The sequence below is a fragment of the Aythya ferina genome (assembly GCF_964211825.1).
Source record: "Aythya ferina genome assembly, chromosome: 12".
Taxonomy (NCBI): Eukaryota; Metazoa; Chordata; class Aves; order Anseriformes; family Anatidae; genus Aythya; species Aythya ferina.
Genome location: NC_140308.1, coordinates 14,003,604 through 14,020,128, shown reverse-complemented (window position 1 = coordinate 14,020,128; position 16,525 = coordinate 14,003,604). Strand labels below are relative to the sequence as shown.

The window sequence follows — 16,525 nt, the reverse complement described above, 5'->3', positions numbered from 1 at the left end:
GTGACAGAACACGATTTTTTAACACAGTTAGAATTAAGTTCTTCCTTCTTTATCTGATTATGTCTGCCACATGCAAGGAAAGGCCAATAGGCAGTGGATCACTGTCACACACTGAAGCTTTAGGTAACTTAAAGAGAGATTCTATAATCCTTTACTTGTAGCAGAGATGATCCTAGCTTCAGTATTGCTCGTAGGAGCACTCTTTATGCAGCATGTATTGAAGAAAAAAGTTTTGGGGAAGACAAATATGTGGGGAGGAGAAAGGCTGTGAATTATTAAATGCTTCTGGATATTCTGGTCTCTTACTGAATAACAGCACAATTAAACATGCCATACCTTTTGTATATGGAGGTATGTTGGAAGTAAAGCAACATTCAAACAGAATGCCTAAATCAGTCTGAAGAACTCAGGAACTCTATTCCCTTGATCAATGTATAAAGTAATAGTCTACTTCATTAGTATCCATAAAGACACTCCAAATCCCAGCGGGGACTGCTCAAAATTTTGCCACAGCTTTCTTACTAATAAACACACTAACTAGACTAATATTAGTTTGGATAGGCCTAAAAGTGCTTCAGTATAATAACAGCAGCCACTGAGCAATCTTTTGCAGTTTCATCAGTGTAAGTGCTGGAGTGTTCTGAGGATATCTCAACTCTGAGGATATCTCTTCTGAAGACAAAAGCTCAGAATGTAAGACTGTTCTTCATATCGTACTATAAAAACAATGTTAAAATTTTGACTTGCTTAAGCCCTCACACGTTTTCTCACTCCTGTTTTTTTATTTTGTTTTGTTTGTTTGTTTTTGTTAAGGTTCTATTAAAAGATTATCTGTAATAAACAGAAAAAGAATCTACTTCAAACAGCACTGAACTGGATATGCCTCTGTGTAACAATACTTAAAAGTCAAAAGCAACACTCCAACTTGAATCTATATTGTGCATTTTTTTGCTTCTCATCACACATCTTACCTTTGTCAGTTACGTGACAACATCTCAAACGCTATTTTCTGTGAATTGCTGCTCCTTGTAAAACTGCAAAAAATAATAAAAAAAAATAAATGGTCACATTCTACTTTCTTAAGGTCATAGTATAAATTGTCACTCATGTTACTATAGAAACAGAGTGGATTTCATCATTATAATGCATGCAGCGATAATTGTTTTTATTTTAGTCCATGGATAGGTAGTTAATGGTGCCAGCTGCAGTTAGCACAGACAGAGACTCTTGTCATCTAAGCACAAAGCTGCTGTCTCCTGTCACTGTGAGCTTCCCTAACCATCAGCAATTCATAGGAGAACTTTCACGCAGAAAGAAGAGCCTTTCACAGGCCTTACTTCTGTGGCTGAAACAGAATTCCCTGCAGGAATTATGTTTTCATATGAAAAAGAAATAAACAAGCTACAGCACAGAGTGCTTCTTCACATTGTCTTGTCAGGTCATTGCAGAAAATCTGGTTTCTATGTGGCAGCTTATAAAATTTGGATTGTATTGAAAAGAGGTTCAGCTGCCATCCTATCCTCAATACAAGCTTTCTCTAGAAAGTACAGCAGGATATTATGAGCTTGAGATTAACACAGATCCCTGTGAAACTGCATATTTTAACCTTGATATTATAAACAGATCAACAGGTATTAAATGAAAATATTGCAGTTCTGTCATATTAAAGTTATTAGATGCATACTCAAATTCATGCTCATTTAAAATACATAAGTGGATACTAACATACAACAAAATCATAAATGAAAGCAATATAGGAAAAGGGATAATGTAGGATATGGGATAATCCAGGGTCATCCAAACCCTATTCAAAATCAGGTGTAAATCAGTTCTGAAACAGATGCATCTAAAATAAGCAGTTAATGGCCCCACTGAACATTACAACAGGTACCACATCGAAGGCAAAGATGTGAGAACAGGATCTGTTCGGCTTTAAGAAGGGAAGGCTCGGGGAGAGTTCAGCTACTCTGTGGCAAGGTACAGAGAAAACGAAACCAGACTCTTCTTGGAGGTGTACACGACAGGTGGACAAGGGACAATGGGCCCAGCCTGGTATGCGCAAAGTTTCAAGCAGATCAGAATAGTTTCTTTCACCACAAAGGTGGTCAAACAGTGGGGGACAGGGACACTTTACTGAGAATATGACAGAACAATGGAACAGGTTGCCTAGAAAAGCTGGGCAATCTCCGTACACGAAGCTCTTCAAAACTCTTCTGACTGTGATCCTGGGCAACAAGCTCTGGGTGACCCTGCTTGAGCAGGGGTGGTTGGACAAGAAAACCTCCAATGGTCCCTTCCAACCACAGCCATCTGTTTCGCCCAAACATAAGCATCATGTAAAACAACAGCAAAACAAAGTCTATTGTAATCTGTGCTTTATGAGAAAAACGGCTTTTCATAATATATGAAAGTTAATTCTCTAAACTGGCTGTTGTCATTTTCAAGATTATTTGAAGAATAGGAAGTCACATGTGAATGGATATTACGCAGGTCTTGACATTGTACCAATTTGCTTTCACTTCAGTTATGTTCCACACAATTTGCTGAGCTGAGCAACATATGGAATGTTCTTTCCTACTGTACGGTTATTGTGGAACACCTATCAAAGCTGTTATTTTATATTAAAACTACCTTTATTACATTTGCTCAGATTTGGCTTGAACTACAGAAGATTTATTACCAGTTATTCTCAGTTCGTGTTAATTTGGTTATAATTAATAATAGTTGTGTGGAATATTATCTCCTCCTTGTAAGAGATGCAGCTAATGTGTAGTTTAAATATTAATAAGCTTATTCTTTAAAAGGATAACTGCAAAGCTTAATGTAGATTATTAGCCAAGCAGACCATTGTTTTTCCTAAAGTGCAGATGCTTCAAATCAATAGGTTTACAGGTTAACTATTAAGCACCCTTTTCTGTACTTCCTTCCCTTGCTCAACATCATGAAGTGCATAAATTGTACACAGGATTGTATTTCCCTCCGATGTATGCCTGTGCAACTTGGTTCTGAAAAGTCTCCTAGCATCCAACAATACTGTATGAAAAGCAACTGTTTTTTCTGTCAAATTTCCCAATTTAGAACTGACAAAATGCTGTAATAAATTAGAGCAGAGCTTCATCAAAAATAGACATTTATGCAAGGCATTCTGAAAACTGAATTCAGGCTAGAATTATACTTGGAAATGCCTGCTTAGAGGTCCCATCTGTGAACACAGCAAATTATAACAGACAAAATGTTGATGGTGGTATAATTTGTGAATACCAATAATGACATTAGACATTGCTGGACAGATAATATACAGCAGTCACTGTGTTAATGCAGTTCTTCCACTAATCGCTTCTCCTACGATCCTAGGAGTGCTAATGCATGTTTTCTTAGTCATAAACTTTTACGTAGCATATCCCTGCATGCTTCCAACCAGTGAGGTTTTCCCAGCTCCTTTGGGATTCCTCACTCTGTATATACGTACCCTACTTATTTTGTATTTAGGTCACATCAACCATGCACACAACAGCAAACAGGTCACCATATGTCCAATAATTCCAGATATGTTTGTTATACATGTACATTCTGAAGCATATTTGATGTACCACAAATGAGTACACACATGTTCAGAAATACAGCAATCATAATTATAACTTTAATGATACATCTGACACACAATACAACCTGTTTTGGGGAAACATTAGGCTTACTGCATGTACACTCCACAGTGCGTATATGCATACAACTTCCTAGTAAATCTCAGGCAAAAGTGACAGCCCTATGTTTTCTGAACCTTTTCCAGGCGGACAGCCAGGCTGGAAAGATTCTGCTGCAGCCCTCTAAGCTATATTTGGTAATAACTTACTTCCCCGCAAGTATATATAACAACTATGTGAGAGGAAAAACAAGGTTCTAATTCCCACCCATTTGAAAAGAACCCAGTGGAAACAAAACAGAGTTCTGTGCAAACTTGGGTTGCTGTATGAAGCTGGGAAGTGCTGTGACTACGATCCCTGTTCTTCTGACCCTGGCACATTTGCCCACAACCTGGCTCTTTTGCTCAGGCCCAACACTGAGCTGTGACTTGGAACAGAAACAAAATATCATTAGTGAAGTGGTGTTGGCTTGTTTTATTTTTACATGTATGCTTCGAGCAAGCATAGCTCAAGCAAATGGACCATAACAAGAAAAGAGTAATTTAGACATATTTCAGCAGTCAGCTTGACTCCCATTATATTTTGTTATGGGTAGCTCCTAAGTACTTCACCTTCTGTAATAATTCTGTAGTGTGACACAGCATACTGTTTCCTAAGCTGAACTTAATCAGCATGCATAGAGTGGTAAATACACATATGAAAGCTTGGTAAGAACAGACAATGTACAGTGATATGAAGCACAGTAGTACAATAAGAATTTGGACAGCAATAGGTATCAAAAATGGTATTCTTTTTCTTTTAACATTCCAAACATTTAGCAGTGAGTTTCCCTCATGTTTCCGTAGGGCTCTGCTTCACTACAGTTGTAACCAAGCATGCATATTTTACAGCTAACAATACAAGAACAGGAGGAAAAGCAACCTTTCTCCCCAAAGCAACAGAACTGAAATGTAAAAAACAAACAAACAAACAAACAAACAACAAAAAAAAAAACCAGCAAAACCCAAGTAATCTATATAATTAAAGGTATTTTTGATGAATATATATATATATATATTTCAATCATGTAAGACTGAATGAACTCAAAGAAAAGCCACTTGGAAAAGAGTCCCTGAAAAATACTTCTGTAGCTCATTTCTGAACTGCTTACATGAGGCTGCGTGTCTTAATTCCAGAGAAAGAAGGCAAGAGAGTCTTGGTCTCTAACAGGGTTAATCAAGTAACTTGAGAGATTATCCAAACATATGTTACTGGCTCCCTCCTGCTACATGGAACATGTCTGACAGGTAGGGAGAATTGTTATACTCTATCTTTTATGTTCATAACAGCACAGAGTAATGATTTAAGGTCCTGACTGGGATAGAATTAAAAATAACTAAATCACTCTTGTTAAGTCAAACAACTATTCAACAAATTTATGGTATTTACATACAGATTACTTTATGAACAGTGACAACTTGAATTCCTTCTTGAACCTTCTTAAGACTCCTGAGTAAGCCCTTCACACAGCAATGCAGATGATTATCAGCAAAGTCAGTTCTCTGTGAAATCCAGAAAACCAGACAAAAATCTTGCATGTAAAAAAGTTTGACTTTTTCCATGTGCCTTTTCTTGATAGCTGCTAGTTTTCTTGACAGCTTTTGTGCTTTCACTGAATTTCACTATTCTTTGCAGGGTAGGGAATCACAACCATGAACAGAAAGAGCCCCACATGCATCAAATTCATCCAGCTGTGCAGAAAAACTGCTACCCTTTTATTTAGGCCCCACTATATGGTACAGCTCTGGCCCTTAGATCTCTGCCACCTTAATTTCAAGCTGTTTTCTTTCTTCACTCATCCTCCTACCAATGTTAGCAATAGATGAGCTTTGGTTACCAGCACATTTATATTTTATCACTAAGCATGCAAGAGCAACCATGAGCAATTGCCTGTGACTTCGGTACAGTTACTACATTAATCTGCCAATACCTGGAAATTGATCCGGAAAATTGCACTTATGACCAGAGTGATCGATTTTCATGGGCTCCTGAAATAAATAAAAATGCAACATCTGCAAAAATATCCAAGGATTTGGGGGGTTGCAGGGGGGAGTATGAAGGATAGGGAGATAACCATACACTTCACTCATCAAGATAAAATACAGAACAGCCAGGCTGTTTCAAGTTTTATTGTTTAAATCAATCTAGTTCTTCTGAGCAGTTCTTCTGTATTTTATATGCAATGAATTTCTAAAAAAAAATAAATAAATAAACCACAAAAACAAAAAAGCAGTAATCTATAAAGTTACAGATTTAAATAAGATCCACCAAAAATAATTATTCTTTATTTCAAGCTTTTCTGCTACATTTTTAGTCATCAATAGCTTAGTGAATAAACATTAAAAACTATTGTACATAAGAAAAACAGAACCAGGAATGTTATAGAGCTTCAAATGGAAAGCTAAACGCAGAGCATTTGGATAAGATCTTTTTCCATTAAGTTGGTACAAACAGATTAAGACCACAAGTACACCTGTTTATATGATCAGCCTGCAGTTCAACATGCCGATGTACATTTTTCCACACCACAAATGTAACTGCACAAAGATATTTTACACCTCTAAATAAGGTCAAACAATTTTGTATTTGTCCACAGCTACACCAAAATTATGGTCAATTTTCAGAGTTCTACTAATAAATACTCTGTGGTATTAAAAATCAAATTTGGGAATCACTAAAGGCAGAATCTGATGAACACTGAGCACACATTTGCTGTAGGACACACAGATTATCAGAATTTTAGTCTTGAGTAATTTTTTTTGATAATAAAAGTTTTCCTATAATTGCACACAACTACAGGAAATTGTGTATAGGAAAACTGATCAGGATTACTGTGTTGCTGCATCAGGCACTTTTGCACAGTTCCTATGCCAAACTTCTGTTCTCTCTGCATCATAAAGCTCAGTGAGACATGGTGCAGTACAGACAATGTAAAGAAGTCTTACCAGATAATGAAATAAGGATGCCTGATGTACTGAGGCTGACAGGCTGTCAGTTTAACAGAGCATGCACCATTACCTGCAACAATTCTAACAGAGTGCAGAGAGAAACCTTTCTCTTGAAGAATCACAGAATGTTTGAGGTTGGAAAGGGCTTCTGGAGGCAGGGGGTCCAACCCCCTGCTCAAGCAGTGTGACATAGAGCAGGCTGCCCAGGACCACATCCGGACAAGATTTGAGTGTCTTCATGCATGGAGATTCCACAGCTTCCCTGGCCAACCTGTGCCAGTGCTCAGTCACCATCACAGTAAAAAACAAACAAACAAACTACTGTTTCCTAATTTTCAGAGGAAGCCTCCCATGCTTCAGTCTGTGCCCTCTTCCTCCTGTTACTTGACACCAGCGAAGGGAGCCTGGCTCCATTTTCTTTACACTTTCCCTTTATGTACTGATGAGATTCCCTTGAGCCTTCTACGCTGGACAGTCCCAGTTTTCACAGGAGCCCTTCCTCACAGGAAGAGATGCTCCAGCCCTGTAACCATCTTTGAAGCCCTTTGCTGGACTCTCCTGTATCTTCACCTGTCTTGTACTGGGCAGCCCTGAAAAGCACATAGTACTCCAGGTGGGGCGTCACCAGCCCTGAGTACAGACACTCAGTAATCATTATTAAATTCCCAACATACAGTTCAACGTGGGATAAAATAATCTATATACTCCTCTTTTCCATTCTATAAGTAAACTTCTAGGGCTCACAGTACACTCAATAGAAAATTTTCAACACTAATATGGAATACTTCCAAGCCACTCTCCCTTAGGACATATGTGCTGCTATTAAAGATGGTTTGGAGAGACAGGGTATTACTTATTCACAACATTTTAATGTAGGCTGCCTCAGTCAGCAAAGCAAATTTGGTGTGAGGAATAGAAAATCTCTCCCATCAGCTCTTAAAATGATTCAGGTAATATACTGTCTGATCAAAAGACTAGCCAATTTCCTCCTGACCACATCCTTCTCTGTTCTGACAGAGAATGCAATGAAATACAAGCCTGTAGGCACGTGCTGGAGTAAAAATATTTTTAGATTTTTAATCCCCTGGCTGGATACAGCCATATTAAATATAGATTACGTTTTATGACTACAGATAAAACTGAATGAAAGAAGGGAAAAAGTCACTGAGTAAGAGAAAAGATTAGCAATGTAGGTACATGACGCGCTATAAATACAGTATAGAGAAAGCCAAGGTATATGTTCATCATATGAAGCAGAAAAATTAAGGCTCTATTGCTGGCATAGATAATTCAGTGTAAGAATACATTTATAAATGAACAATACTAATTACATTAATGAATCATCCTTGACTTTACAAGGACTTGTTTGTAAAAGTCTTCTATAAAAAAAGAGGTTTAAACCCAGCAACTTAAATTTATATAGCCATGTCTTGGGATATAGAGAATACCTATCACATTTTTCAGTTAGAAGTTGTTATATTCCTAATTTTGAGAACTCAATGGTATTTTCACTAAATATGCAAAGCTTTGGTTCCCTTCGGTCGCCTTGTAAAATGAAATCGTACTATTTTGATAGAGGATTCTGAACACAGACTATTATTTTAAGCAGTATGACAAGCTGATGTTTCAATTCAGTTTTCATTGCATTGGTATGATCAATAAAGTTATGATTTTACATATGTTTATTTGACTTTTCTTTGAGACCTTTTCATGACACCTTCCTTTGCTACGGATAAGATTTGTATTTTTAGCAGTGCATTTGCCTTTACTATTGGACTACATATCAAGCTAACAATGCAACTTTCACTGGAAAGTAGTTAGTCATATGCCATGAAATAAGTGAGATGAAACTGTTCTGCTTTAGTGAGTAAGTGATTGCTAGGAAGGACCAGAGTGCAATTTGTTGGACTATACACTGAACAGTTCAGCAGGAAGCAGGAAAAAAACAAAATCCTATGTTTTAAAAGACTACCTTCAGCTTTTCCCACTTAAACCAAGATTAATACAGCCAAACATTTCTGTCCAGAGCTGACTGCATGTAGGATGGAGCGAGGAAAATGAAGCTGTGCCAAGAAATGGGTCACAACATTCATGTCACTCTTAATAGAAGTAGCAAGCCTTCCCTGTGAAAATGCTTGTTTGACTAGTCCAGAATCCAAATTTACTGAGCTAATCTGGAAGCTTCCTTTCATTTATAAATCCAAATCACTTCTTGGAATGTATTAATGACACAAATTTAAACGAAAGGGCAGAGAAAAAAAGAAAATAGACTCTGTACCCTTTACACGATTCATCTGCAATACAGACATCAAGCATCTCTTACAGAAAGAAAAAGAACTATGGCTTTTACTTCCAACACAGCAGTAATGACAAGGTGCTAACTAGACAGCTATAAGGATGACAAAAGTATTGTACATTGGAAAAAAAAAAAAAAAGAAATGTATAAAAGAATTACCTTTTTTTTTTTTTTAAAAAAAAATAGATTTAAAAACAAACACAAATAGATCTTTCCCCAAAATGGCATGGCTACTCAAATGGCACGGCCATCTGAAACACAGATCAACTGGGAAACTGGAAAAGTTCCCAGTGGACACAGCACTAGCTAGAATTTTCTACAGAATCAACGCCATCATTTAGCAGTAATTGAAAGAATTTAAGGGCTCTGCTCCAAAAATAATGCAGTATATATATTACATAGAAGCAAAAAAAACATTCAAGTTCAACATCCTTTTGCTGATGAAAAAGAGTTGTTCGGGTTGGAACTCCTTATTAAAGTGCAATCATTGTTATTATAAAGTAAGAGTCATTAAATAGTACTAACATCTACTGCTGAAGTCACTGGCACCACAGTGTTTAAAGTACTTTTAACTCATGGTTCTAATTCTGGCTACTTTTTTTTTTTTTCTTTCCTCTTGCATGAAAATTTGAAACTGTTCACAACTAAACGAGGAACTGAAGTAAGTTTTTAAATTATCTGCTTAGAAGAGAGATGGCTAACTTCTGAAGATCTAAGGAGTTAAGAGCATCGTAAGCATACAAAGCCTGTTTGATTACAGAGGGCCCGAACTGCCTGTGATTGATCAAGTGTTATACTTTTTCTAAAAATAAAAAGACACACAACAACTCTCAAACTTATGGAAACTTTCAGTGCTTTATAGCTTTATAGTATATAGCACAGAGCATAATTCTTCAGTTCTTATATTAAGCTGCCTTTGCAGTATTCCTCACTCAAAATGTCTGAAGACTGCACATTGGCTAAAAGAGCATGTTGGAAGCATTCCCCCAGCTTTATCACTCTTCCTAAGAAATGGGTCTCAGCATAGTAAAATCCTGTTTGCAGTGGTTCCTGCCCAGCTCTGAGCTCTTGGTTTTTGTTTATCACCCCTCGCTGATAAGTTGTCCCTTCTCTTACTGTTAGAGGATCTTCCACCAATGTCTGGTGGAAGGAAGGTTCATCTGAAAACCTTGCTGATTATGGGGGATGATCCTGCTCATCTTCAACGCTGGTATAAACCACCTGGAGTCAGTACACAGGCACTGGCTCCTTCCAGAACTGAATTTGTTGTGTTTACATTAATTGTTTCACCATTTGAAACAAATGTTTATTTAAAGCTGATCGAGGTAAGAGCTGACCAGTGTGCCATTTATATCATCAGTGACTTTGCCACTCCATCACAGCAGGTTTTACTTTGAAGAAGCAAAAATAGCTTCATCAGACACAGAAGGAAAATTTTAAAGCTGCGGTTAATCAGCAGCAGTCTGTGGAGAAAACAGCAAAGTAATGAAATCTCCACTTCTGAATAATTTTACTTGGGAAGCAGTCAGACTTCAGCATAAATTAACTCTGAGCATCCAGCTCTGTTTTCAGCTAGAATGAGTCAATCAAGTGCTGAAGCTAAATTCATGGCTTTTCATGCCATACTCTTTAGGGGAGGGTACAGTGAGATCATTTTTTTAGGCACTAAATATTTTTCCCACTACATAGGAGATCCATTACTTGTAAAATACCAGTCACAGTTACCGACATATGGTCTTTCATTAACTTCATGCTCTCAATATTCCACATACTAGTAATCAATAACACTGGAATGCTTAAACAGACACTTGGCCTGTAAACACACACTGACATATTTTGTTTTTTTACTTCCTCCCTCTTTACTTATTTAGTATACATTATAGACTTTGGTCTAGTCTTTTTTATTACTTTCTATCACTTTTTTTATCACTTAATTACAGTTTTAATTACATCTCATGTCTCTGGTACTACCTTAAAGGTTTATGTTTGAGCAGATAATTAAGCCCGTTTCACAAATCTTTTTAAAAATTTTCCTTAACTTTTTTATTACAGCAACTTATTTATTTATTTTTATCAGATAGGCAGCATATGGCTTCAGTATGGACTAATATTTAATGAATCCTTTTAAATTAATTTGATCCTTTTCCTACTCTGTCATGATCACATCATTTTTTCTTGAAATAATCCGGTATTCAAGATTGATTTGAGAATCTAAAGTTAAAATTTTAAATTTAAATTTTGACTAGGAACTTGTATGCAAAATATTTATGGCAGTAATCCAATCTTAAACTAGCTTGACTTAACAAAGCGTTCTGAAACTTCCCAACCTGGATTTCCAGAAGTAGGCAGAGTGATCTATACTTGGGTACCTCAATTAATGGTCTGATTTTTCAAAGATGCTACATAAAATTATTTTATTCCCTACTAAGACTTAACTAATTACAGCCTGCACATATTTAGTATTTTTGAAGGGCTATAAGAATGGCAAATACTAGGTTTTCATTTCCCAAACAGTTCACAAAAAGAATAGTATTTTAAAATTCTTCTGTTAAGTAGTAATACAGTAAGTGGCCTTGTACTCCAAAATAAATAAACATTAAATAAAAAACAGAAGCTCTTTTGCTCTACCCATAACAACGAAGTTTTCTCCTAAATAAATAAATAAATAATATCTAATTCAAATGAATAATGGACGACTGCAGTTTTTATGCTTTCAATATTTACTTACTGATCATTAAATTTCCTCCTAGAGCTAATGTGGAAGCTGCTACCATACACAATCAATAATCTTCCTAGAAGTTCAAGACTCAGACATTGGCAAAAGTAGTCAGCCAGAAATTAAATGCTTTTTTTTTTTTGGTGGTGGTGGTATACAGAAAGCAATACAAACATTCCCAGCAACCCTTATTTAGCTTACTGACTTCCTGGGAAGGATGATGTTCTAATCTTCAGAAGCTCTGTTTGACTGGACAAGTCTGACTGGCTGAAACTTATTAGCACACTTCAACTTAGAAAAGAAGCAACAAAATTTACTATTTTTATCAAGTTTTATGAAGTGCTTGTCACAACAGAGAGGGCAAGTTTGGATACTCAGTTCTTATTACTATTAAATATGTTTTGCTCCCAAAAGAAGGATGAGTCATTTTGTCCAAGTGGTAGAAAAAATTATCTGGTTGCTTTAGCAAGTGGAATTCCAATAAAAAGATGGCACTTGATAGGAGGAACACACATTCTTCCTAGGAACAGCAAGAACCAGAAACATGAAGATTCAGATGTACAAGATGCTGCGCATTTTAACTAGTGCTGTTCTTTGATGACATGACAAGCATCAATGAATCAATCAATTTAACTTGACCTCTGTGAAATATTAACTATGGAGTCCAGCCAATATTTTCCAGTTTGCGTTCAAGTCAAGCTTAGAGTTATTCTGGAAGTGATCCAGCCTGACCCCTTAAAAAAGGCTGATCCTTTAGCAAAAAATCAGCCCCACCCCCCAAAAAAGTTGCTCTAAGACATGAGGCACAGCCAACAATTAAAGCATCCAAAATCCTGAAATTACAACTGGAAATTTAACTCTAAGTCCATTTTAGGTACACAAACACAACTGGTTTAGCATCCAAATAAAAGCAGTTTTCAGAGGTAAAAAGTTTGGACTAGATGATCTCAGAAGCCTTTTCCAACTTAAGTGATTCTACGATTTTGGCCTTCATAAGCAGTTAGAGCATCATTGGTATCCAATGGATAAATTACATTTTAGTGATAATTATTTTCCTGTTATTCTATGGATTAGTTCAGTTCATCCATATTAGATATTTGCCCCCCTTAAGGCTACTAGCAGATTAAAAATTCTCCTTGGTACATTTACAAGTTGCCTGAAAATCTTCAAATATTCTCTTTGGATCTCTTTTTTACGCGGTATTTCCCTACTGTGCTCCCATTCTGTTCTCTGACAGCCAAGTCTCTTGGGACACAGTCATTGCCTAGATTTTATTCTGCCCTTTAGTGTTTTTGCATTCTAGGCATTTTGCCTGATTTATTCTTACCTGTTTAAATAATGCTTTTCCCTCCTGTGTTCCATAACATAACTTATGTATGTCCAGCATGGACAGCACTGTGCAACAAACATAGGACTGTTTCTCTGCTCCGCCTGCCTGTCTGCTCTCCTTTTCTCTTTCTCTCAAAAGCAGCCCTGTTGCACAACACTATCTGCTACACAGTTCCAAACACAAAGAAAAAGGTAAACCACCGTAGAAATTTTGGGTAGATTTGAAGGGAGGTAAAAGTTATTCCACAATCAGATGACAGGGAAGGGATACTTCTTTCAAATGGTTTTGATGACGAGTCACAAACTCTGTCTTAGTATTTTTCAGTTTTCTGAGCAAAAGTATTTTAGAAGTCTTTCATACTGTTCAGATATCCACACCATGGAAAAACCTTTCTGAAATTGGTCATTCATCCAGTATAACTTTGAAAAGCTTCCCATCCGGTTACTCATGTTACAGGACATTAATCGTATCAAACTATGATACAATTTAAATATTTCCTCTCTATGATATCATCTTAAATAAAAGATTTGGGCAGACTAAAAAAGGAAATAAAAAAGGAAATTTTTAATTCAGTCATGCTTTCTCATTAACTTCTTGGAACTGAGTAACTTTCATGAAGGTTTTTAATGGAGGTTTTGCTGAACCACCTAAGAAAAATCATCTCAAAATTAACACTCGTCATTTAAATGCTTACGCAGAGAAGTATTTTAAACTGGACCAAGTACTAACATATTTTAACTGGACCTTGTATCAATGAATGAGGGAGGACTAGTTGGAGATGTGAGAATAGGGGGCAGCCTTGGCTGCAGTGGCCATGATATGGTGGAGTTGAGCATCTTGCAAGGAGGAAGCAGGGCAGAAAGTAGGATTGCGACCCTGGACTTCAGGAGAGTAGACTTTGTCTTCTTCAGGGATTTATTCAGAAGAATTCCCTGAGTTAGGGCCCTAGAAGAAAGAGGGGTCCAAGAGAGCTGGTCAGTATGCAAGTATCACTTCCTCCAAGCTCAAGATCAGTGTATCCCTATGAACAAGAAGGCAAGCAAAGGGGGCAGGAGACCTGCACGGATGAGCAGGGAGCTCCTGGAGAAGCTCAGACAGAAGGAAGTTTACAGCATGTGGAAAAAGGGACGGGCCACTTGGAAGGAATTTAGGGACGCTATCAGAGTATGCAGGGATGCAACAAGGAAGGCCAAGGTCCAACTGGCATTAGATCTGGGAAGGAATGTCAAGAACAACAAGAAGGGTTTCTTCAAATACATCAGTAGAAAAAAAGGAAGACTGGGGAAAATATTGACCCACTGCTGAATGAGGCAGGTGCCCTGGTGACAAAGGATATGGAGAAGGCAGAGTTCCTGAATGCCTTTTTTGCTTCTGTATGTGAAATGTGTTCATCTGATTCGTGTCAATATGGAACAATGCCAGGGCCACATGGTATGATGAATGTGACCTTCTGTCTTACATACCCTTGTGTAACCAAAAGTCTAAGAAAAACAGAGTGGTTAATGTATATAGTTCTTGTATCTTGCAAAGGAATAGTCCAGCAATTTGTGTCAATAAGGGATAAAAGAACAAAGGGGTTTCAGAATAACTGCTAACTATTATGATTATTGCATGGGACACTACGCAAGTCTTTGATCTGGCCAAGAGATTAAGGAGAAAGGGAAAGCTGAAGGATGACTAAAAGACAAAGCTTGCAGGGGACGCTGCACAAGTCTCTGACATCCAGCCAAGATGGACAAAGGAGAAGGACAAGAAAAAAAGCCTGGGAGGAAGACTACGAGCCTTCAGCATGAGAGACCCCAGAGGGACCACCGGAGACTGATACGCATGCACCAGTAGGAGGGTTCGGATTCTGGAAACTAATTACAATAACTCTGCCTTTTCTAGAAGTAATAATGAATATGTAGGAGCCTAGGAGCATAAAAACCAGCCACCTGATGTAACTTGTGTGCGTCTTGGCGGAGCAGAGACTGCCGGTGCACCCAGCGCTGTTTGCTTACCTCTATTCGTTTAATAAATTGTAAACTTTGATTGCAACCCTATTTGGGCCTTTGCCATTTATTACATGTATTTACTGCTAAGATCAGCCCTCAGGAATCTCAGATGCTGAAGACAAGAGAGGAAGTCCAGATAAAGGACGGCTTTCCCTTGGTCAAAGAAGATCAGGTCAGAGATCAGCTAAGCAAACTTGATATCCACAAATCCATTGGCCCTGATAAGAATGCACCCACGGGTGCTGAGGGAGCCGGCCAATATTAGCCTGATTAAATGTTGAGCCCAAAATGCAAGAACAGGTAGGCAATTTAAAGAATCATCCTAAACTAATAAACATTTAGAAGTGAAAAAAATCCCTTATGTTTTGTAACTGCACCGTAAGCAACTGTTTGTGGTACTGGGCATGTGCTGATTCTGCTTTTTATTTGTTTAAGAGGAAGGCCTGAACTGTTATTTAAATCCAAAAATGAAGAACCTGTCTGTATCCCAAAAATGGACAGTGAACAAGAAGGAATACAGATGAGTGTATGCAGTTCAGAATATGAGGGCAAAAAACCTGAAAATGATAAAAAGGTCATGGTAGCATTTATTCCTATAGTTGTTCTCTAGCTGTCTCCAAGATATATTCTTGCCACCTTTATGCAAATAACTTAATTCATCTCATCCTAAAAAAATATTAATAGAAGAAATATTCACTTATGCATAGAACTTAGTCAAACAATTTGTATGTAAAAAGGTTTTGACTTAAGCCATTTTTATTTAGCCAATGAAACCAGGTTTGTAGTACCTATTACAATTCATTAAAACTGTTCACAGGAAAAGGCCATGAGATGCCTGCTGTTTCTGATTATCAGAACAGAGCTAAAAGCTATCTACCTCTTCTGTTGCTCCCTTGGATGCTACAATTATCCTGGCCAATTGGACATGAAAAAGAACATCCATTCTTTCAGAAATCCGAAGCATAATCTACTAGCCTGGGTAACTACACTGCTTAAAAACACTGTAGACAGATTCAACTGTAACTGTTCATCGGACAGTTTGCTTAGCAGCAAAATGTCAAAAACGATCTCAGATAACTATTTCTTTTTTCTTTCCTGCCAAAGAAAAATAATTCTCATCCACAGACAGAAAAAAAAAAATCTCCCCATAAATTATAGGTAGCCTCAAGCTAACTTCATGTAACAGGAACACCAAATAAGAATACTAACTGTTAAGCTCTAGATGTCTTCATGTCTTAATCTACAGTTATTTGCCTTCACGTTGTACGATACAGTAAGTGATTTGGAATCAGTGTAATAAGGCTACAATAGTGCCTTCATAAAGTTTTCACTTCTTGATGACAACTGCTATTCTGTTGCCATTCAAATTTAAGTTATATTGAAAAATCAAGGCTTATTAGCATTATTTTGACTGCATACTTAAACTATATTAAAATCATTTTTTTATTTTTAATAGTTTGACATTTAATTGGCACTTTTTTTTTTTTTTTTTTTTACTAAGCTTAATTATAGGGCCATGTTTGCTTGCCTTTCAGACTGAAATGTCGCTCCGCTAAAGTTA

The 16,525-nt window shown here is 37.1% G+C and overlaps 1 long non-coding RNA gene across 3 annotated transcripts in view; it reads right to left on the bottom strand.

The window, feature by feature from the left end:
* Positions 1-16,525, bottom strand: part of LOC311443437 — a 139,722-nt gene that overhangs the window by 101,142 nt on the left and 22,055 nt on the right. For all 3 annotated transcript variants that reach the window (XR_014697270.1, XR_014697271.1, XR_014697272.1), the window contains exon 3: positions 972-1,034. This is a non-coding gene — a long non-coding RNA (uncharacterized lncRNA). The remainder of the gene's footprint in view (positions 1-971; positions 1,035-16,525) is intronic.